The sequence below is a fragment of the Papio anubis genome, chromosome 16 (genome assembly GCF_008728515.1).
Source record: "Papio anubis isolate 15944 chromosome 16, Panubis1.0, whole genome shotgun sequence".
NCBI lineage: Eukaryota > Metazoa > Chordata > Mammalia > Primates > Cercopithecidae > Papio > Papio anubis.
This window is the reverse complement of record NC_044991.1, coordinates 46,478,513-46,503,435: the sequence shown is the minus strand read 5'-3', so window position 1 is coordinate 46,503,435 and position 24,923 is coordinate 46,478,513. Positions and strand designations below refer to the sequence as shown.

The 24,923-nt window shown below is 37.6% G+C and overlaps 1 protein-coding gene across 4 annotated transcripts in view; it reads left to right on the top strand.

Annotated features, from left to right (window-relative positions):
• BTBD3 (BTB domain containing 3) overlaps positions 1–24,923 on the top strand; it is a 36,176-nt gene that overhangs the window by 2,784 nt on the left and 8,469 nt on the right. For 2 of the 4 annotated variants that reach the window (XM_021921232.2, XM_009216553.3), the window contains exon 1: positions 16,252–24,791. The exons of the other annotated variants lie outside the window; for them this stretch is intronic. The gene's annotated coding sequence lies outside the window, so the exon portion shown is untranslated. Of the gene's footprint in view, positions 1–16,251; positions 24,792–24,923 lie in introns of those variants that run through there. 4 annotated transcript variants of the gene reach the window in all.

Below are 24,923 nucleotides of genomic sequence, written 5' to 3'. Positions count from 1 at the left end.
AGGAATAATGGTGGAAACCCCTCTCGTGTGATGGACCTTGTAGTTCCAGCAGTGATGCTGGGCTGCTAAAATAGTGATCTCTCACCTAATCTTCCCTTCTTTCATCACACATTTAAAAATTACGTTTAAGCCTTTTCAATTTAGTATCTCTTTCAACATAGTTGTCCAGTCTCAAATTCCCTGAAGGTGTGCATTAATATACATTTATCGACATGTCCTTTGTTTATTCAAATTAAGCAAATACAGTTGAGAATTTCTGTTGTTGCTTTGTTTCCTTTAAAAAATTAAATAAAAAAGTATTTCTTGTTGGGAGACATTTTGGGAATCACTGAAAAAAATAAAGTAAAAATCACCATCACACCATCCAGAAACAAACAACTGGTAATTAGATGATGTGCTTCCATTTTACCCTTTTTGTTTGTCTGCACAGACATACTTTTAAACAAAATTGGCTTTTAATTTTATCTGTAGTTTTAAATATTCCTCTCTTATTTAGTATGAAGTAAATATTAGAGATGTTTCCTTTTTGCATAAACTCTTTGAAAATAAGGTTTTTAATGATGAGTACATGCAAGTTTATTGAACTAGTTTTCTGTTGTTTTACATATTATTTTTATTTGTAGTGGCTGAGAATACAGTATTAAACCCTCTGGTTGCAAGTCCTACCATGGCCACTTCCTAAGTAACCTTAATTACCTCTTTAATCGCATTTCCTTGGAATAAGGGTCATGGTACCTGCACCATAGAGTTTTGGTGAGATGGAATGAACTAAGTAGAGGAAGGCCAGCAGGGTTGACCAAAGGATGTAGGCTCAGTAAGTAAGAGTGGACACACAGGTGGAGCTGAGAAAAATGCCCTTGTCTGAAAGTTTAAGTATTTCAGACTTACTCAGGTTACATTTATAGCAGTAGAAATCCTGGGGCAGAGGTGAACTCTGTTATGACTCTTGTGGCTTGTTGCCAAATTGCTTATGCTGTAACATTCCCTTACAGAGTATATGGTCTACCTGTAGTGTGTCAACACTCCAGTGTTCATCATCTTTCCTGATTTTTCTATAAAAATATGATATTTTAATTTTTTTTGGTAACTATTGAAATTGATAATCTTTTTTTTTTTTTCTTTTGTTTTTCTTTTGGGAGCTCTCTCTTCTGGTATTTTGCCTACTTTACTTTTAAGTGGTGATTTTTAAAAAATGACATACCTGTTTTATATAAAAAAGATTGCACCTTTATCATATTTTTAGTGTTTTTTTTTTTTTCTTCAAAGGCCATTATTTAATTCACTTTTTGGCATTTTTCAAACAATAAAATACTTTTATTTCTATATAAACAGGTCTCTACCTTGTCCTTTATGATTTTTTTCCTTGTATTTGTTCATGCTTGGAAAGCCCAGAAAGACCCTGCAAATGGCCCCAGTGAAAAATTCAGGAGAAGCAATAAGCAGTCAAAAGTGGCTGCCACTGGGGAGGAAGACTAAGGTGATGAGGAAGACCACTCATTTTACAATAGGGCTTTTAGACTTTAAAACTGTATGCATGTATTAAATTTAATAATCTTTATCTGAAAGGTGAGATAAATGAAGCAACATTTTGGAAATATAGTAGATCTTTTTACATTTAATTCTATAATTGTATGTGGATATGAAGCACTGCCATACCACTGCCTCCTCCTCCTTTTCCCTAGTTAGTGAGTTATACCAGCACTGTTTGTTAATTAGTTCCTCCTTTCTTCTTTGCTTTGTGGTCTTTATTGTTTTTTAAGATCTTGACTAACTGGGGTCTGCTTCGGTTTTAGGTCTGCTCATTTGTGTGTTGATCTCTAGTCTTAATGCCACATCTTTTTAATCATAGATTTAGAATACTTAGAAATATCTGGCAGAGCAACTCACACTGTCCTTTTAACATTACAATTATATGCACCTGTCCTTTCAGATAAGGATTATTGTATTTAATACATGCACGGCTTTAAAAGTCTAAGAGGCTTATTGTAAAGTAAATGGTCTTTCATCTGCCTCTTCTTCCCCATCCCTTACTCTCCCTCCCCAGTGACAGCCAATTTGGACTGTTCACTGTTTCTCCTGAGTTTTTCACTGGGGCCGTTTGTAGGGTCTTATTGGGCTGATCAGAGAGTGGTCTTCCAGTAAAGTTTTGCACTGAGGAAAGAGTGTAGGTTCCACTGTTCATGGAGGAGTCTGGCTGGGGTTTCACCATTCTCTGTGTAGTCACTTTGGAGAAGGTTCACCATGCAGACTTACCTATTTACCTACTCTTCCAAGAACAAATCTCTAGTCTTGCTGGGTTCTGGGGTTGTCTGCCAGTGGTCTACAGTGAGGAGGTGGGGAAGGCATCTTGGAATTTTAGAGCTTCTCATACAGCTTTTACTAATCTTATTTTAACCTGTCGCCCTTTTACCCTCAGTCTTTTGAGTAGACTGGAGTGAGTTCTTCCCGGCTTTTCTCACTGTTAGTATAGCATTCCCTCTCTCAAGTTGGCTGAGACAGTTGCCACTTGTCCATCTACTTTCTACTTTCATGATTTCTAGTTTCTATTTCAGTTCTTTAAGTCCTTGGGTCTCTATGTCTTCTAGAAAGATCCCTTACTGTCACTTAAGTGGAGTTTAGGGGAAGGGTGTAATTGGATATGTGTGTTAAATTTGCCATCTTAATCTGGAAGGCTTGGAAGATGAATCCTTAGAACTAAAAAAATACCGGATCATGTTGCATTTTGTTTGGTTGGCAAGGACTGCCATCTGTAATCAGTATTTCTTTTAAGGGTCATGAAAGATTATTCAGACCTTTTATCTCTCAGCAGAGTTGTTTTCTTCATCTGAGTCCTAATGTTTCCTGTTAGAGTTCTTAGGTATCTGTTTTTGTTACTTTGTGATGGGCTTTTCAGATTGGCTGTTGGTAGACTAAGATGGTGGTTGATTTTGGTGTATTTATTTTATAGCTGGCACTTATGGTAAAAGCTTTGCAGTTTATTTTTGTATGTTCCCAAGTTATATAATCAGTAGCAGAAAATGACACTTTTATCTACTTTTAATAGTTAAAACTTTTATTTTGGTTCGGTGGCAGTTTGCATTAGATTTAGCTTTCTGTAACGTTATAACAAGTTTCTGGAACATTATGGAATAGTAATGGTGGTAATGTACAAACTTGTTGTTGTTCTTTATTTTAGTAGGAGAAAGAATAGTAGAATATTGGCTTTTTGGTTTATCATAGTTCTTCATCAGGACAAAGAAAATCTGTCCTTTCATTTCCAAGTTGCCTAGAGGTAATTTTATGTTTTTAAGACATGGGAATTGAATATTAGCAAGTGATCATTAGCATCTGCAGTTTATCAACTGGTATTTCTAAAAAGTCTACTGATTTGAGTCCCAAATATTAAATTGGATCAAAATTTTTCTTATGGATGGTTCTTTAGAAAAACAAGTTGAATGCCTGGGAAGAATGAAGTATAACATATTCAATGCATGAGCATATTGTCTTGGTTGTGGTGGTATAGGAGATAGTCACTAGGGAATTTTCGCAAGCAAATATTCCAAGTTATATCTGACACTCAAGTCACATCTTTACCTGTTGGCAGTATTTGATGTAATTTGTTATTCCTTCTGTTTTAATATTCTCTCTTCATTTGTTTCTTGAGGACACCACACTGTGTTGCCTTTCCTTCTATACTGCTGTCCTTCTGGTTTCTTTTCAGTTGTTTTTAAATTTGTGCTGGTTTTGTCTTTTTACCTGCCTATGAATTTAGAATGTGCCAAGGCCCAGTTCTTGCCAGCTTGTTGGCACAAATAGTCACAGGGCTTTAATAAAATACTGTGCAGCTACTTAAAACTCCTAAATGAATATTTCCACCTCAGACACCTCCAACTACTTTTTTGACTTCTTAACATGAATATGTGAAAGGTACTTCAACCTAAATATGGCCAGAACAAAATTTCTGATCTTTCTCTGCAAACCTACTCCACCTGTAGCCTGCCCCATTTTATTAGGTTGGTGCAAAAGTAATTGCGTTTTTTTTGCCGTTAATGGCAAATTACTTTTGCACCAACCTAATGGGTGTTAGCTCCATTTTTTTCAGGTTATTTAAGCAAAAACAAAACAAAACAAAACGTGGAATCCTCCTGACTCTTCTCTTTCTCTCCAACTCTATTTCCAGGTTGTCAGCAAATCCTGTTCTGTCTTCAAAATGTCTCCAGAATCAGTTTAACTACTTTTCCCATCCGTACTATCAGCGTCTTTATCCAAGTCCCCAGCATTTCTTTCCTGGATTATTGCTGTGGCCTCCTAACAGATCACTGGTCTCCTTTTCCTTCCCTGGCTTCTCTTTAATTTTCTATCAGCTTAACATCAGAGTGATCTTTTAAAAACACAAGTCACATTATGCTTAAAACCCTCCAGTGGCTTCCATGTCACTCAGGATAAAGTCCAGTTTTCTTATAATGATTCATAAAACCTTACATGATCTGGGCCGGGCATGGTGGTTCACGCCTGTAATCCCAGCACTTTGGTAGGTCGGAGTGGGCAGATTGCTTGAGGTCAGGAGTTCAAGACTAGCCCAGCCAACATGGTGAAACCCCATGTCTACTAAAAATACAAAAATTAGCCGGACGTGATGGCATACACCTGTAATTCCAGCTACTCGGGAGGCTGAGGCAGGAGAATCTCTCGAACCTGGGACGTGGAGGTTGCAGTGAGCCGAGATCGTGCCATTGCACTCCAGCCTGGGGGACAGAGTGAGACTCTGTCTCAAAACAAATAAGGAAATAAAAATTAAAAATAACGCGCTACATGATCTGATTCTCACTAACTGACCTCTTCTCCCACTTGTCTCCCACTCAGCGCTTTCCATTCCAGCCGTCCTTACTTCCTTACTAATCCTTGAACGTGGCAGGTACATTTTCATTTTAGGTCTTTGCACTGGATTTTTTCCTCTGCCTATAATATTTTATCCTACCCCCCAGCTCCCAGATATATTCATGGTCAACTCCCTCATCTCTTTCAGGTCTTCACTAAAATAGCATTTTGTCTGTGCGATTACTCTAGTTATAATTGCAATCTGCATCCCGTATGTCTCTTGCAGTGCTCTGCATTTTATTTTTCTATCGCATCTATTACCTTCTAAGTTACTATGTATTTATTTACTTATTTATTTTGTGAATTGCCTCTCTTTCCTACCTCTGCTAGACTATAACTTCCTTGAGGGTGAGTATGTTTATTAATGTGTCCCAAGTGCCTAGCACATAGAAGATGCTCAGTAAATATTTTTTGAATAAATGAATATAGTCTATCTTCTCCATTTTTTTTCAGTGAATTTCCCATAAAGCAACATATGCATAGTGTTTTAGCATTTGTAGATCTAACATTGACTTATCCCACCAGCAAGGGAGAAGTTCAAGAACATTTATAATTCATAATGGAGATAATAATACAGAGAGTGTTTATGAGAATTAAATAGGGTGCTCTCTGTGAAGTACTAAACTGTACTAATGGATAGGTCCAGGTCACTTAACTGACAAAAAAGCCTAACCAAGTGCCCCGATTCACATCTGAATTATGTGAATTGTATTCTAGAATCTTCTGTGTTTATATTTCAGTTTTTAATCAAGAGTAGGCATGGCATCACCTGGGAGGTTTTCAAAACATACCTGGTTCCCTGGTAAATATCAGTGATATACTGTTACTATATTTTGTTTTTTAACCGGTCTGCAGTATTTTGTCCCTTAGTGTGGGCAATAACCATTTGCTCTCCCCTTTTTAATGCCTTCTTGCTGTTTGGGGCATCTTTCATCGCCTTTTTAATGCCTTCTTGCTGTTTGGGACATCTTTCATGACCCCTTCTGGCCTTTTTACCTATGAGGTTCTTGCTGAAATCACTTCTAAGGTGATTTTGAAATCCTCAGAGCCACCTAGATGCATATAATTTAACCTTTTACTAAATCCACAAAATCGAAGGATCTTAGTCCTTTACCTTCAGTTTTCCAGACAAGAGAATGTTGTAGTCATCCCTACAGCAATCCTTATATCAGTCATTTTATTATTGTTAAAATACTTGATTTTTATATTTTTCATATGAATTATATTAAATAATTATTATGCCCCCTGTAGTCCTCACACAAATCTGAGAAGTGGATGAGCAGTGTATTTGATCTCTTGGACACTTCTCGTTATTTTCCATGGCTCCTGTGTGTCAGACCCTTGAAGTATTTGCATTCTTTTCTTTTCTTTTTTTTCTAATTATATTTTATTTTAACTTCCAGGATACATGTGCAGGACATGAAAGTTTGTTACATAGGTAAATGTGTGCTGTGGTGGTTTGCTGCACTTACCAAGCAGTCATTTTCAAGTTTTGCTTACTGTGTTTCTAGGCTCCTTTTGTGTCTTTCAAATCCAGGAATATCTCAAAACCAGACTCCCTTTCCTTCTCTTTCTTAATAGAGCAAGAAATATTTGTAGATTTTTACTGTGCAAGCAAGTGGTGTGATTTGCAAGAAAAGAAGATGATTATTTTAGAGATTGTTTATGCAACTGAAGAATACACAATGAACAAAAACCATGATGTATGTTGTCTTTAGAAATGGATAAGCCCAATAGCTGTTACCTATACACAAAAATGTGAAAATTTTCTTCAACTCTACTGTCAAAATAATTCAAGATATACCTAGCTCCTTGTGTATATTTGATCTCTCCTTAATTTTTCTATGATGCTAGATAAGTAAGAACATTCCCCATATTTAATTAGGTGTAAACATTTTAGCAGTGATTACCATGCACATTAGAAATAAAATTTCACAAGTTCCATTGCTTTTAATGCATCTATCCTACCTGATGAATTTGCCTTGCCTTTGTAACTCTGACTAGATCTACTTTTTGTTGTCGTGAAGACTCATTCTTTTGAAAATAGTACTGTCACAAATTCATTTTATACTGAACCCTAAGTATTCAGTACTGCTGGCCAAAGCTGAATGGAAAGCATTGAGCTATGTATCTTTCTGATGATAAATCACATTGCCCTCAGTGTAGGCCATTAATGGACAGCCCAGTTAGAAAACACATCTTGCTTAAAGTTCTACACCTGCTTTGGAGACTCTTGTAAGTATTTGTTGCCTTTGTGAGAGTTTTTGCCTTTTAATGCCACCTAATTTCTTCTACTTACCTAGTTTTTTTGAAAGCAGCGGTCTTGCCTACCCATCACCAGCAAACATACCTACTCTATAGTAAGGGACTGATTTTGGCCCTCTGCTATTATTTTGTACTTTAGGTCTCTGTGGATAGAGAAGGACTTCTAATGTAGACTGTCACCTATTTTCAGACCTTTGTTCATGGAGAATGTAGCAAAAAGTCAAATATAATAAAGTCCATCTACTTTTTATTTATTTTTATTTATTTTTTTGAGACGGAGTGTCACTCTGTCACCCATGCTGGAGTGCGGTGGCGCCAACTCGGCTTACTGCAAGGTCCGCCTCCCGGGTTCACACCATTCTCCTGCGTCAGCCTCCCGAGTAGCTGGGACTACAGGCGCCTGCCACCATGCCCAGCTAATTTTGTTTTTGTATTTTTAGTAGAGACGGGGTTTCACCATGTTAGCCAAGATGGTCTCAGTCTCCTGACCTGGTGATCCGCCTGCCACAGCCTCGCAAAGTGCTGGGATTACAGGCTTGAGCCACCGCACTCGGCCAAAGTCCATCTACATTTAATGTGTTGTTGGAGAATGATCTGTATTCCTAGAAAACCCGGAAATTGGTAAAATTCTTAATTGAGGTTATATCAGGTGACTTTTCCCAAAATAAATCTTATTTTCAATGGAAAAAAATGGTGAGAAGCTACCCAGAAGTCCCTCCTTCTGTTCAGGATGCAGGTTCAGGCTACAGGGAGCTGTTGGTAGCATTCTCTTGCATAGCCCCTCCCCGCTCCACCACTTAGACACCAGTGTTGGTGGAGGTGCATTCCAGAGTGCTCTGGCTCTTCCTGTGGTTTTTTCACCGTCTTTTGTGGCCTTGGGAGACAGGATGAATAAGTGCTTGAAGCTGGAGCTCATCTATTGGAGGGTGGGCTGTTACTGAAAGTGGTCGGCAGTGGAGGGAGCATGCACATGTGCAGTCACTTGTGCAGTCACTTTTGATCCCTGTGCAGCCGCAGTCAGTCTCTCATGGCAAACTTCCTCACCCCTCCCCAAGATGATTTCAGCACCTATTTAATAAATGCTGTATAATTTCTTTATTTAAATTAGTAGATTGTGTAGTTAATTTAATACCATTCAACAAGTATTTCTGTGGGATCAGTGGGGATCAGCTCACGCGTACTTGAATTTTTTTTTTTTTTTTTTTTGAGTCAGAGTCTTGCTCTGTCCCCCAGCTGGAGTGCAGTGGTAGGATCTCGGCTCACTGCAAGCTCCGCCTCCCGAGTTTACTTAACGCCATTCTCCTGCCTCAGCCTCCCAAGTAGCTGGGACTACAGGCTTCCGCCACTACGCCCGGCTAATTTTTTGTGTTTTTAGTAGAGACGGGTTTCACTGTGTTAGCCAGGATGGTCTCGATGTCCTAACCTCATGATCCGCCCGCCTCGGCCTCCCAAAGTGCTGGGTTTACAAGCGTGAGCCACCGCGCCCGGCCGCGTACTTGAAATTTATTACTTTGTTAGCTATTTTCTCTTATCAGTGATCTCCCCAAAATGTCAGAATGAGTTCTGAACTCTTAGCTAGCGAATATCTCCTAGCAAATACTCAAAATCGTCACCAGGCAGTGACGGATTTGACTAGGTGGGTGTGGGTTAGGGATGTCAATATATAATGGGGTTTGGGTTGGCTTATAGGAAAATGAGATGCTCAAGATAAGGACAACCTATATTTATTTTGATTTTACGGTGTTTCTATAGTATTATATAGTTATTGAGTGTAAAGTAGTTGTGAGGATCAGAATCCTACTAAAATGTACAACCTCTTAAAATTTTTTTAAGAGTTAAGATGGGAAAGTGTTTGGAGACTAGCTCTAGTAAAAGACTTGAACAACTTGAGCATAAAGAGGCACTGATGCCCCCCCGACCACCACCTCCCACCCGCACAGTTGAAAATCCATGTGTAACTTTTGACTCACAAATGCTTAACTGCTAATAGCTTACTGTTGACCAGAAGTTTTATTGAGAACATAAACAGTCAACACATATTTTATATGTCATATATATTATATACTACATTCTTACAATAAACTAGGGAAAATGTTATGAAAATCATAAGGAAGTGAAAATACATTTATAGAACTGTACTGTATTCATCAATATTGTGAGTTTACATCATCTGTTTACAAGATGAGTCATCTCTCTGAAATGGTGAGTGACCACAGCTACAGACCTCAATCTACCATACATATCAAGCAATTCAGCTTTTTTCTTGTAATGTATTTTCTATGCTTCTTGGAAGCACTTCCAGCATCACTAGTGGCACTTTGTATGGGTCTCGTGGTGTTATTCGTGGTTTACTGTATTGCACTAAATATGATGAGAAATACGCAAGAACCACCAGAGATCACATTTTACTGCCATAAGCAATATATTGGGGAGTGAAAGTGCTCATGCTGAGATGATTAGCATCATACGGCATTTTAGGCAGATACTGGCGACACTTGAGTTCACCACAGGAGTAACAGGAGATGGCTGTGAAATTATTACAGTAGAATAGTATGTACTACAGTTAATTTTATGCCTTTGTGATTTAATGCTGCCTTTTTACATTTGTTTACATTTCTCTGGACTGGGAATGGCACTATATACCGTCAGTATGTGTGTGCATAAATTTTGATAACTCTGATAGCTGTGTGTATGTTTTGTGGTAGTAAATGATAAAACAGATTAATAGCTACATGTTTTATCCATTAACAAAATACAAAACTTAAAAAAAAAGTTTTGATATATCTAGGCTGTGCAGTTCATCGGTTTTTTTTTGAATTGTTACACAAATCTCCCAACTAATTTTCCAATATAGTTATTGAAAAAAATCTAAATATAAGTGGACCAGAGCAGTTTAAACCCATAGCATTCAAGGGTTCCCTGTATTTTTAAATGAAATGTTATTGCTGGTAGATTAAGTATTTCTTTTGGACTTTTACAAAGTCCTAACCTAAGCTTTATTTGCAACAAATCATTTTCTTCTACGTAGCATGTAGGAATATTTTGATATTGTATAGTGTCAAATGCCATACACTGTAGATATAATATTAAAATGGCCCTGTAGGAAGAGGCAGTTTCTGCCTGATATGTCTCTCTTTAAATGAAAGAAAAAAGTTAACAAATTATCTTAAACATTGGCAGCCATACTTGCTTTAGGAGAACACCAAAGATCGCTACCCCCGATTCTCCTAAGGAAATACGATGTAGGAGAAAGCAAATTTTCGGAGAAAGATGTTTGTTTTCTTGCTGGTTTATGTGAAGTTTGTAGGTGTACTTGTCTACCTCAAAGCTCATTTACAATTTTTTTCTTAATGTCCTCAAAGAGGATGTCAATTAATACGATCTTGCACCCTGTATTCTGTGAGTTTTCTGAGGTTGGGGTATTAACGAGATGCCAACCAGTGCCATTGAACAGATGGAACAGTAGCTCTTTGACTGCTTTTAATTTTTTTTTTCCCCCCGAGACAGAGTTTCGCTCTTATTGCCCAGGCTGGAGTGCAATGGCACGATCTCGGCTTACTGTAGCCTCCACCTCCTGGGTTCAAGTGATTCTCCTGCTTCAGCATCCTGAGTAGCTGGGATTACAGGCGCCAGCCACCACGCCCAGCTAATTTTCTGTATTTTTAGTAGAGACAGTGTTTCGTCATATTGGCCAGGCTGGTCTTGAACTCCTGACCTCGGGTGATCTGCCTGCCTTGGCCTCCCAAAATGCTGGGATTACAAGCGTGAGCCACCGCTCTTAATTTTTGTGGCAGAGATTGGTTCTTGTATCCTTCATTCTGTCTGTAATGTGCAAAAATATATTTTGGAGTGAATGGTTGAGAATTGTGCTCTGAGAATTAGTTACTGTTTTCTAGGAGAATAAAAGGGAAAAAGCAGGTATGTGTAAAAACTTGGCCCTGATCTTGTATATAGTTCATTAAGAATTTTTTTTTTTGTTAATAGCTCTATGAGTCCGTTCTAACACTGCTGTAAAGCAGCTACCTGAGACTGTTTAATTTATAAAGAAAAGAGGTTTAATTGGCTCACGGTTCTGCAGGTTCTACAGGAAGCATGGCTGGAGAGGCCTCAGGAAACTTACAATCATGGCAGAAGGTAAAGGGGAAGCAAGCACATCTTCATGTGGTGGCCAGAGAGAACAAGCAAAGGGGCAAGTGCTACACACTTTTAAACAACTGGATTTCATGAGAACTCCCTATCAAGCGGGAAATCCACCTCTATGATCCAGTCACCTCCCTCCAGGTCCCTCCCCCAACACTGGGGATTACAATTCAACATGAAATGTGGGTGGGAATACAAATTCAAACCATATCAAAAGCCTCTAGAGGCTTACTATTATGCTTACGATAAAACTAGACTTCTTATGAAGCTGGGCATCAGCAGTTCTCATACTTTTTGGTCTTGGGATCCTTTTATACTCTTAATTATTTTCGAAAGCCCAGAAAACTTGTTTATAGGGGTCATATCTATTAATATTTAGTCGAAATTAAAGAAAAAAATTAAGTGTTTATTTAAAAATAAATGTTTTCATTGAAGCATATGAAGAAAATCTGGCCTCATACAGATGTATAGCTGGAAAAGAATATTTTAATAGCATTTTCAGATGATTGTGGATATTTGATACCTCACCAAAGCTTCATAAATAGTAGTTTCTTAAATTGCCATGTAGAATCTAAAACCATATCAGTGAATGTTTTGTACACTTGTTGTACTTTAAATCCATTGGTCAGTCTTGTACTTTGGATCTTTTACCAATGCATGATTTTATATTGTAATTGCATTCTTATTAGAAAAGGTTGGTTCACTGAATTATGCAAATCTTTCAAGTGTTGACACATTTCATTATACAGTATCAAAAATCATGTTCATTTAATATCACTACTCTTATCAGAACAGTCTTTTGAGTATCGGGAAGCTGTCAGGCTCGTGGTGGTGTAATCAAGGTTTCCAAATTCTAATTTTTGCTTGAAGCCTTGAATTTTATTATCAGCGATAAATACTGTCAGTTTTCCTTGCAGTGACAGGCTCACTTCATTCATTTTTGAGAAAATGTCTGCCAAATACCTTAGTCTGAATAAGCATACTTTGCTTCTTCTGTCAAGTAACAATGGTATTTCAAGAAGAAAGCTGCTGGTTTGACTTGTAACACAAATAGTTGTACACATGTTTTTTTCTCAAGGAAACCATTCTATTTCAATTTCCCCAGAAATGCTTTGTGCACACTTCCCAATTTCATGATGTAGAATATTTAAAAAGTGTGTACTCAACAGCTGAAGTTTAATAAAATCAATAATTTTTACTGTTGCATCTCCCAGAGATTCCCCATGAAACAATACGTTGATTATTGCAAAGGGGAATGCACAGTAGCTATTTTGCCTTTACCCAGGCCATGTTACCACTATGCCTAAATCCCCCATCATTCAGGTGTGGGTGAGGAGGACTTTACTGCTCCTTTGGCACTGTTCATTTTTGCTCAAGAGTCACTGGGGGACCTTCAGATGGCTTAGAAACCAACAGCATCAATAGTAAGAAAAGTTACAGAGCCAACTATGGGGCAATTTCTATGTTTTGTAGTTCCTGGAGAAGCTCTTGCCTTTTCTGTTAGGAGCAAATGATCCCTATGGCAGTCTTTGTTCTGCATCACCACTAGCAGATGTTGCTGGGAGGTTGCAGAGGGATTTGGTCACTTGTTCTGCTTAGATATTTTCTTGACCAGTGCAAGTCAGAACTGCTTAAAAGGCTTCATACTTTTAATTCATATACACATCAAACGACAGGCACACATGGAATGAATTTTCCTCACCCTGCCTTCTAAGAAATACACTTTTATAGCCAGTGAATTCGTTATTGAAAAATTCAAGCAGATTTATTTATTTATTTATTTAGGCCAACATGAGTTTAAAAGAGTTTGTTTACATTTTCAACACTCTTAATGGTTTTTAAAATCATTGCTGGTGGTAAAGGTTCCATAAACACACTGGCCCAGCAAGAGACTTTCCAGCTTTGGCCAAAAATAAGTTATTCCACTACTGATACCATAATTTCCATTTATTTTTACTCCTTTTTTTTTGAGACGGAGTCTCGTTCTGTAGCACAGGATGGAGTGCAATGGCGTGGTCTGTGCTCACTGCAACCTCTGCCTCCCAGGCTCAAGCTATTCTCCTGTCTCAGCCTCCCAAGTAGCTGGGATTACAGGCACGTGCCACCATGCCTGGCTAATTGTTGTATTTGTAGTACAGATGGGGTTTCACCACGTTGTCCAGGCTGGTCTCGAATGCCTGACCTCAGGTGATCCTCCTGGCTCGGCCTCCCAAAGTGCAAGGATTACAGGCGTGAGCCACCACACCTGGCCTGTTACTTCAATGTTGTAAGGGAATGTATAGATGGAAGTTGAGAATTCTTTATTTTTTTGTAAAAAAGTCAAGCACCTGATTACTTGTCCGATTCCTCTTGGTGAAGTGAGACACAGAGACTTACACATGTAAGCAGTATACTTTTCTGCTTGTGCTTTTGCTCTGTAGTAATCTGAAGTGAGACATTGCCCATCTTAGAATTGTGGTTTATTTGCAGGGGAGGCATGCATTTTCCTACTGTCCTGTACACACGAGCCCATTTTATTACTTTGTTTGAAGATTGGGTATGTCTAATGTAGTGGAAATTCATCGATTCAATGTTAAGTACAGATGAAACACATTTCAGGACCACATTAGAAAGTCTTTTTAATTATCCTTTTTTTTTTTTTTTTGATTATTCATATGACTGCTTTTCTCTTTTCACGTGAATTGCTGAGAATTTATCATCCTTTCCAGTTCATTAAATCATTAAAATGCTTTACTAGCACTATAAATAAATATGCCAGGCCATGAATTGAGGCTGGTTGATAAAGGCAGCTTTGTCCTGTTAATAGTTCTTGTTCCTGGTTAACCCACACTTCCCTGTGAATATCTATATTACATTAAATTTTAGACTTTTAATGTTGTAAAGCCTTACTCTAAGCATGTAGGGACTTGCTTTAAGTTGAGCTTTGGTGTTTACTGTTGGATTAGCTGTGAGATTAATGTAGTATTATAATACTGCATTTGTGTGTAGACATGTTCAGGAGAGCCCCAGGACACATTTAATAGGTATTCAGGTTCTTTGCCACTCTACCTAGTCTAAGCTTGCATTTCAGTCAACTAGAAACACTGTACACCTTAGTTTCAGACCATTTTGATCTAGGACCAGTTGCACTCCACAAGTGCGATCTAGAGTTCTCATTGGACTTGGAAGGATTGGGCTTTAACCTCCTTTTGTATAAACATTGAAAGCCAGGTGTGTGAGCATGGCACTGTTGCAAATATGGAGATGCAGTCCTCAGAGTAAGCACACTTTAATCAGGCAACATAAGGCAAGATAGAATGTGAGAAAGTACTGCAGTTGGGCATGATGAGTCTGGAAGCATCAGGAAACTTTCCTTGCTGAGGTATCTTTTGGACTGCATCTTGAAGAATGGGTGGGTAGGCTTTTGATAAGTAGGGTCGTACAGAAGAAAGCGCAGTGAGGATGGCAGGAAGCAGTGGACCATTTGTAGTGTGGGAATAGTCTGGTTTGCAGGGTGGGTGAATGAAGAGGATGAGTCAAAAGATCTAATTGTGAATTGAGCCAGGCCCTGGAGCTCTAAAATGAATTGCAAACCATGCTTCCTCTCACTGGTAAAGGTGAGGTGGAATTTCTTCCCTTCCTCTGGGGCAGATGCTTGCTTTCACTCCTGTGGCATGTAAGAAGAGACCTTCCTCAGTTTAGATGCTAGCCCCTTAGGGAAGAGCATTACAGAGTACAGTTAAGATTTGACCACATGCCTCTTTTTGTCTCATTTATGATGCTATATTTTAAATTTTACAAGAGGGTGTTACTTCAATCAAATACTGACATCACCCAGGTCTCTTAGTAGACCTGGAACTACGTAGACCTCTACTACGGAACTCTTAGTAGAAATCATGGCATTTCCACAGATGACAAGTAAAATCCTTATGCAGAGAGACCTGACTCAGATGTAAATTGTGATCACTATTTTCAGAGATTGTCCTTCCTTGGTCTGGTTCTAGTCATCATCACCATGGATCTAGTATGAGTTCATATCTCTGTTAACTGTGGTGGAGTGGTTGCTTGTCTATGTATTATTTTTTTAAAAAATTAAGGTACTGACAGTTGAGTTGCCACTCTTTGAAGATGTATTTTGGCTTTAATGTTTTTAATCTGTTTATTATGGTTAAAGTTCATATGTATTATAAATGCTGTCCTCCCTACTGTTATGTGGTGCAGAGATTGAAGAAACTCAAATTTAAGAACACATTTTCATGAATAGTCCCCACTTTAAGGGAGGCTTATTTTAGCATTATTTCATGAGCAGTTAGTTTATTTTACTCTAAATCTCTGGGCAGTTCAAGTACTGACCTACTTATATAGTAGCTTAATTAAAAAAATAATTATTTGTATTTTAGAGAATATTATTAGAGAATTGAATTATTTTGACATACTCTATTTTCTTAGTTCTAATACATGTGATCAAGCTAGGTATAGAACTGCAATTTTTATTCTGATTATAATAGCATGAGAGGTTGAAGCAACAAAGAAGTACTTTATCAGTGTCAGATTATTATTTCCTGCAGCAAATGGTGGTAGTCTGTGAATGTTACTTGGTGTTGTTATATTTAAAATTATACTAACATTTAAAGTACACTGTGCCTTTCTATTGTGTGCTTCACAACAGTTGATGGGGATTGTATACTTTTAAGCTAATTAAAAGCATAAAACGGCCAGGCGTGGTGGCTCACGCCTGTAATTCCAGCACTTTGGGAGGCCTAGGCAGGTAGATCACACGAGGTCAGGAGTTTCGAAACCAGCCTGACCAACATGGTGAAACCCCATCTCTACTAAAAATAGAAACTTAGCCAGGCATGGTGGCACATGCCTGTAATCTCAGCTATTTGGGAAGTTGAGGCAGGAGAATTGCTTGAACCCGGGAGGCGGAGGTTCCATTGAGCCGAGATTGTGCCATTGTACTCCAGCCTGGGAAACAAGAGTGAAACCCTCCTCAAAAAAAAAAAAAAAAAAAAAGTAGCATAAAACATATCTTTTAATTTGGTTCTAGAAGAGCTTTTACTTTGAGTTTTTGCCAGAAACTGGTTTCTATAATAACGCTGTGTAATGGCCTTCTAATTCTACTTGAATTTTTTGTTAGGGAATATTATTGTTACTTATTTTAGAAATGTATGTGCCTTTTTTTCATTTTTATTTGGTGATAGCTACTCGAGAGAAGGTATGTTAGAAATTGAGTGTGAAGCTGCGTTGTAACTTCATGGATGTTTATGTTTTCCCACAGCAAGATTTCTCAGATTTCACTCAGCATAGCAGACCTCTTAGTGTTAGATCTTGTATTGTTTGCCCAAAATAACTAGATTTCATTCTGATCATATATATTGTAAAACAAAGGAAGGCATTTCATTAAATAGAATTAATTGAGACCTTGTGGATATGTGTATAGTGATTGTCAAAATGTGAAATTGTGACTGGTCTTTTCTATGTGGTTTTGCCAAAAAAAAAAAAAAAAAAGTTTTTTCTGGCCTTGCCTTTCCCAACCTGTCCTGTTCATTTTACAGTGAGCACAATTTAAAATCTAAGATAATTGATATCATTCAGGTGTTTTGGTGTTGATGGTTAGGAGGCAGTAAATTGTAAGGACAGGAGACTTCATAAGCACTGAGTGACTAAAGGTATAGAACTTACACTTAGAACCACACTAATAATCAGGACTGACGTAGAGTATCTGGTTGTCTGGATTCTTTCTTCCCATGCCATGTGTTCCTTGGAAAAGGTGTTTTTCCCAAATAGAACAAGATACTCCGGTAACCAAATGAGAGAAGCTTTGGACTTTGATGATCTGATTGAGGAGATGTTCTTGGTGACTATCTTTCGAATATCAGAGAAAAAAAAAGCTATTACTAGCCAAAGTATAACATATCTTTGGAAACACTTTTCTTTTTCTTTGACCAAAACATATTATTTTCTTCTTCTGTTTTTTAAAGCCAACAAATGACCTGGAGAAAGCCACAGCAATGGTTGGGTGAGGTTGTTCCATTCCAGCATTCCCAGTAGGATTGAAGTCTTCTATTGGAACAGCCCCATTCAAGCCTTTTTGAAAGGGACCTGCTGAGCCTTGATTTTACTTTTCTTTGGGTAGACTATTTTCAAGTACCTAGTAGAGAGTCATATATATATAGGGATCATTTTATTATGATAATGTTTCTCTCTCTTAAGCTAACATGTTAATATGGATTCTGTTTGTTTGAAAGTAAGCAATGTCTTCTAAGGAGTCATTTAGCTCTAGATTTAACCTATGTATAAAGTAGTTTTAAGTTAATAAATTTTGAATTGATTGGTAAAATATCTTTAGCAAGTATTACCCAGAGAGTTACAGGCTTATACTGATCAGTTTTATGTACATTTTATGTACAGTTTTACGTACAATTGTGTGGCATGAGAAAATATTAGAAATGCATTATATTAATGCTGGAACTCTTACCCGTCCTGGCAATGCAAATTCTCATTTTGAGATTTCCATCTAGATATTCTACCATATCAATGGTTGTCATAGTAGCAGTCTCAATTGAGAATTGTGATTATATACTTTATCAAATAACTACTTGATGAAAGCTCAATTATTCTAATGTAGTTCAGCCAGAATTCTGAGCCATCATCTTGCCTGGTTAAGGAAATAATTAAGCAATCTAAAAAAAAGATTTCTTTCTTTCTGTTGAATTGTACAGATTTTACCGTATTTCACTGACTGGAGGGTGCCATCAGGTGTAAGACATGCCATTACTTTATGTACCACTAAGAAAGGAAAAAAAAAGCCTAATAGTTATACTCATTAGATGACATCAATTAAAAAACACAAGCCAGTTTTAGAGATGTTAAAGTGGCAAGGGTAGGAGAGGCGCAAGGAATGTACAATCCATAAAATACGGCACATATATACATATAGAGTTTTAGTTGGCTATTGGTCATAATCATATTAAAATGTAAAGAAAATTAAGCAAATCGCTATTTCTGCCAAATATTGTACAGATTTTTTAAATCCTAGAAACCTATAATTGGAAAAGATAGGCGATCGTGTAGTCAATACTTACGCCTGAGGAAAGGCACCATGAGATCATCTAGAGCAGAGCTGTCTAATCTTTTGGCTTCCCTGGGCCACGCTGCAAGAATTGTCTTGAGCCACACATAAAATATGGTAACACTGATGATAGCCCATGAACTAAAAAAATCGCAGAAAAAAAAATTCTCATAATGTTTTAAGAAAGGTTACGAATTTGTTTGGGGCGCATTCAAAGCCATTCTAGGCCTCTTGCGGGGCTGTGGGTTGGACAAGCTTGTTGCAGAGTATGTAAAATTTAGCAATTGATTGCCTTTTTATTGAAGTACCTTCAACTTTACAAAAGAAAGTATAATATTCCTTTAAATAGCCATCTTCAGAGTATCTCCTGGTAAACTTTATATACCCCTTTTCAAGATCACTAAATGTATGGAAGAGAATAATTTGGGATTTAGATGAGTTGTTTAGTATTCCAAACGAGGTGCACACTGAGACATAGTGTGTATGTAAGAGCTAGAATTGTCAAATGTCATGGTAAGTGCCATATGGAATTTTAAAAAGAATCATCGTTCCCTGCCTTCTAAGAATTACCACATTCTACCTTTGGGCATTCCCCCCCACCCCCTGCCCACCCCAAATCTAAAGTACAATTCAAGGTTAACTGGAGCTCTATGTGGTGAAAAGGTGACTTAATGAAACTGACCATGAACCTTATCCTTGTGGACAGCACTGAAGTATGCCTTGACCAAATACTTGGCCTTAATTATCACCCTTAGTGCTGGAATTCAAACTGGGTCATTGTCGAGAGAGGCCAAATTGAATTGCTAGTGAGATATGGCTGGGTGGCTAGATGGACTACTTGCAGGAGGCTGTCTCAGGAGGTGGGTACAGCAGTGCATCAGCCAACAGGTGGCCTCATGGAGGTTTGAAGTCCACAGTGGGCACCCAGCCTGAAGTGTGGGTTCAAGTGCAGGTTTGGAAATAATACTGTGGGATTTGGACATTGGGTGTGGACCCGATCACAGTGCACAGCACAGATCTTGATTATTATTGAACCTTCTCTGCAAAATCAGATTCACAGCAAAATGGGACCTGGTTGGCCCACAGGTGGGGCTAGAGGAAGCCTGCAGATAGGATGAAATGTCAGTAGCTGTAGTGTCTGAATGAGTACAAGGATGAGGAGCTAGATTAATCTTTGAGTTTTTTTGTTTTAGATGATTGCATCACAAACGTTTCCTCCTTTGGGTACAATTGCTGCTAATGGTGAGAGCTTACCTTTGTAAAGTGTTTTTGACTAAAGTGCTTTCACAAAACATATAATCTTGCCTTCACAATAAACCTGAGGGAGAAGCTGGGTCTAATTACCCCATTTGGCAGATGAGGAAAATGAGGCTCACAGATACTAACCTTAAGGTCACTTGTTATTGGCTCTTGCTTTTTTCACTATGCTATGCTGCCAGCACTTGACTCCATATTTGTTTCCAAATTTAGAAAGCATATATAGTCTGTTTTCCAGCAGCTGTTGCTGACTTTGGGGACTGCCAACATTTTGTTGCTTATCTTTTTACCTCCCAAATCAAAAGCATAATTTTTGCTCAGTATTGAAGGGACAAACAAGCAAAAACAAAACACTATTCCCTCATAACTTACCAGGTTAAACTACTCTCTTCTGTGAGGTTATGTTACTCACTTTTGGAAGTGGTAGGTATTTCTTCAGTCTACCTTACCTTGTTTAAACCTCTGTTAACCTCACTGCTATTACTTTTTAGGTGCCTTGTAGTAAACCATGTACAAGTCCAGACAAGGAGTCCAGAGTTAGAGCAAGTTAAACAAGAGTTGCCAGCATTATTAGTTGTTGACATAGAAGTTGGTGTTAACCGTGAATAGCTGGTTTCTAACTTTATTTTACCTGGAGAGCCTCTTCTGTTTTCGAGCAGCGTCCTCACTGCGGTTCCTTCCTTCCATCTCATTCCACAAGTATCCTTTCCGCATTCTTACCTGTAGTGTGCCCCTACAGGGGTGCAGACTACATATGTTCATGGTGTTCATCTTTGTAAACTTTAAAAGAAAGCTTTTTATTTTAAAGTAGTTTCGAAATATAACAATCGAGCATTCTGTAAGTATGTGAGGTAATTACTATGGGTGAATATTAGAGTGAATGAAGCAAACAACATGACAAGCCAGGAGATCCGCCTTGTAATCCAGGTGTTGCCCCACTTCTTTACTGTGGAATTTTCACAAACCCCTTAAACTTCTGACACCCAGTTGCCATACCTGTGAGAAAAGAGTTGCATTAAATGATTTCTGGAATCCCTTTGTTTCAAACCTCATTCAAGTCTGCAAACTGAATATGTAAGATTGTATTAAATAAAGGTAGGATTGCTGACAAACCTTCCAGTGGTGAAAAGGATGATCTAAGTGAGCTTAAATTCTCTTGATAATTTTGTTGTGATTGAGAATTGAATGGAAATAAGTTAATAGTGATTCAGCTTTCTGGCAATTATAAAATCAACTGAAACCCACTATTATTAGCTAACCTTTTAAGTTTGGTTTCTAATCTTGCTCACCACTGTATGCCCAACACCTAATACATGGCTTGGTCAGTATGTTTTATTTTGGGAATACTTTCATACAAATTTGATGGGCTTCTTGGCCTATATTTACCTCATTAGGGCAGACAGCTCTAAAATTCAGGAGGTCTAGAAACAAGTGATAAAATGCCAACTGGAAAGAAATTTTAGGAGTAAAATGTGGCAGTAGGCATCAGGCTGCTATCCTTTTTTACCCGTCAACCCAGTGGGTGATGTTTCTGGGTTACAGACTCAACCGATGGAGTTTTAACTATTTATATTAAATCAAGGAGGAAAAGAAGCCATAATTTGTATTTAATGTAGTAGACAATAGAAATGAAAGAATAAAGTGATACCAAAATTTTGTATATTCAAATAAGTCTTAAAGTTTTATAACATTTTAACCCTAACATTTTATTGTATTCTGGGTTGCAATTACTCAGGGCTGATGAAAGCCGTCACTTCTCTTTCTAGAAAAATAAATGCACACATACTGCCAATTTCACATGAAGTTTGAAGAGTTTCATGAACTTGTCGTCATCTGGTGGTCCCTAGTCCAAATTCTTGATAGAAAAGAACCTAGTGTGTTAAACCTTAAATGCCCTTACAAATAACCTAGACCAGCGTTTATTAAACTGTGGTCATGAGATCAGTTGAATGGATTATGACCAACATTAAAAAGAAAAGAAGAAAGAAGAAAATAGGAAATATCAGATTGTATATCATAACACGCTAAGAGTAGGTTTTGTTTTTTGAACCACCTCTTTCCATTTGTGTGCCTGTATGTGTGTTTATGTTTAGTACTAAGTCAGAAGATAAAATGCATTTCTGACTGTGGATTGAGTGTAAAGTTTGAAAAACATTCATTCTGGGTGAATCTCTTCCATCTTATAGCTGAGGAAAACTGAGGTCCTTAAAGGCTAAATGATTTGTTCAAATACTCCCCTTTCTGTATTTTAAGTGGCCCAGCCAGGACTGAACTAGATTGATTGCTGATTTTACCATGCTACATTGCTAATTTGTTGAAATAGAATTGTGAAGTAGACCATTTTAAAATACTAAGTGATTTGTCTGCTTCATAGTTGACATTTTTTAATTCCTTATTTTTCCGCCTGAAATCATCACTGTCATTATCTTTTAAAATAATTGGGGCCTGTGCTTCCTTTCCAGAAAATATCTTGGTCCCTCTCAGTTGGCTGTCTGCACACCTCAATCCTGGAATTTGACATTTGGGGCCTAATCAGAAGAATTTTAGAACAAGATGTGAGGGGTTGTTAAGTTTTTAATGTCCAAACCAAATTAAATTATTTTGAATTATTGTCAATTCACTTAATAGTTGAATGCAACATATGGCACCAGATGTTGGTACTGGATCATTGGGAAGACATCTAGTAGTCGGCAGTTATCTATGTGAGGTTTTGTTCAACCTTGAATACCATATGAAATGCAGATTCTGATCCAGAGTCTGGCTGAGATTCTGGGTTACTAACAGGCTCCCTGTAGATGCTGCTGCTGATCCTTCAACTGCATTTTCAGTAGCAAGAAACTGTATTACCTGCCTTATTTACCGTGGTAAGAAAAAGTAGCTGTCAGATAATTTTTCTCTCTTGATTTTAAACAGCCATGCTCATCAGTCCTTACATACATTGGAGTAATAATGCCCCTCTTTGTAGCACTGTTGTAGATGATTCACATTTAGCACTACTTCATTTAACTAGTATTGTCAGAATTTTCTACAAAACTTACTTTTCTAAATAACTGAAATCTTTAATTTTAGAAAACTTGTTCTATAATATTGCATAATTCTCTTTCTCATAAAGTTACGTGCACTTTACTGTTTTTTCTTTAACTTAGTGGTGTAAGAGCCATGTGTTTTGGAGACTTCTTGGTGATGGATATTGAGCTATATGCAAAATAAGTAAAGATCACAAACCCTTCTAAGTTCTTGTATCTGTGTTTTGTGTTTTTTCTCTCTTGTCTGCATCCAGCTACCAATTAATAGTATGTCTGCCTCAAAGCAGCTGGTTTCCCTTTCCATTCTAATTGATTACTTCTGACCTGAAAAGCCAGATACTAGATTTGTTAGAAATATTTATGAGATTAATCCCAGTCAGAAAGGCCTACCTGGCATGGGGGCTTTCCTGTGAGGAAGCGGTCAGGAAGTTCAGTAGCACTTGAGCAGGAGAGAAATCCTTTAGTATTAACCCTATTCTGAATAATTAGGTCAAGAGGAGCTTACTTGTTCGTAACTTTCTCTATGTGCTTTTTAAGCTGGTTTCTAGATCCCTCTCTAACATTGTGTGTTAAGGTGCGTGTGAAGATGATTTGGAGGTGTCTGTATGTATGTGTGTGTTCTGGTATTGAGAATATGATAAACATAATAAGCAGTGCTTCAGGATCCATCTAAAATGGAGACAGGTACCTGCTAAAGGCCGTGGTTCTCTTACAGAGGCTTTGCAAATGGTGTTAAGAATAATAACAACAATAAAGAGGATATTTCTTGGTTCAATTTAGTGTTCTAGGGATTTAAAGACTGATTTCTGGTAATTGACTTTAGCAGATTATTAATTATAACAATAACAATCATAACTCTTGTTTGCTGAGCCCTCACTGTGTCAGGCAGTCATTCAGACAAATGTTACAACAAGGAGGGCTGTGGTCATGAAGGGTGCATTTGCCTGAGGGGTAGCAAATGGCTGCTTTGAACAAATGAGAGTGATCCAAATAGATAGGGGTGAGATTAAATATTTCCATTAGTCTCTCTTTACAATAAATAAGCATATGTAGAACCTATAGCAGGTGTTTTTTTGTTTTTTTTACTCACCAATGGTAGAAATTGTTGGAGGATTCACACCCATAAAAATCAAATAGTAGCTTATATTCGTATTCAAAGCAGAGAGAACCTGTTTGCATTTTAATTAGGTGGAATCCGAACATTTATCATTTTGAATAGCCTTGTTATTGGTTCTGTGTTAGAAGTTGTGGATTATATTCTTTAAAATTAAGACAAGACTAAATGTAGCCTTAACAGTTAAGTTGAATTTTGAGATCCTGAACAGGGCCCCATCTGAAATATTTTTAGTGAATTACAGACTTTAAACATTGATCAACAGATTTGTTTTTATTTGAATCTAATTTTTGCTTCTAAAATTTATCTTATGCTTCAGTGTGCTTCCGTGTACTGGTATAATCTTAATCTAATTAACAGTATTTTGTGACCTGAGACTACTGTCAAAGTCCATTATAGAAGCTAGAAAACATTGGGAGGTAAACTGAACACATGGCCTCAGTTCTCTTATTTAGCACTAGACTATGACTTACACTCAAAAGAGGCTAAGAAAAAGAAGAATAACATCCTTAGCCTTTAAAGTGTAATAAATGTGTTTTGCTATTAATAACACTTTTCAGTTTATAGACTGGAGGATTTTGTTTTAAGTATTTGAAACTAAATGCTGCCGGGAAAAAGATTTTAGTAGAAATATAGAGTAGATATCTGTCCCTACCCTTTGTGAATTGATCCTGCTTAACTGGGAACATAATGTATGTCTACTGAAGAGAAATCTGTGGGCATAAACTCCTCCCTTCCTGTTGTCAAATATATTTCATATGTTATTTATCTTATTTAAAAATACAGTAGAGGAGAAAATGCAACTGCTGTTCCTTTAATATCAGAACTATGCATGTTACAATAGGTGTCACTGTTTTGCTTGGTCCAATCATGATTGGTGACTTCAGCTATTGGCTCGGAGCACTGGCTGTCTGACTCCATCTGCAGGGCTGTAATACCTACTCTCCTCCGATCCATTCACCACACAACTTCAGCCGGCTGAACAGACTCACGCAGCTCCAGCCCATCTTGCTAACCTAATTCAGAAAACAAGTGCTACAGCTCTGTGCCTGTCATCTTTGCAGTGTAGCATTTTCAGGTGATCTAGGAAACAGTTATTTTTATGAGCAAATAAGAGAAACAGGAATCATGATGGGGATATATTTAACAGACCCAGTACTGGATAAAACTTAAAGCCAGTTTCTATTCAACATAGTGAAAAGGTCACCTT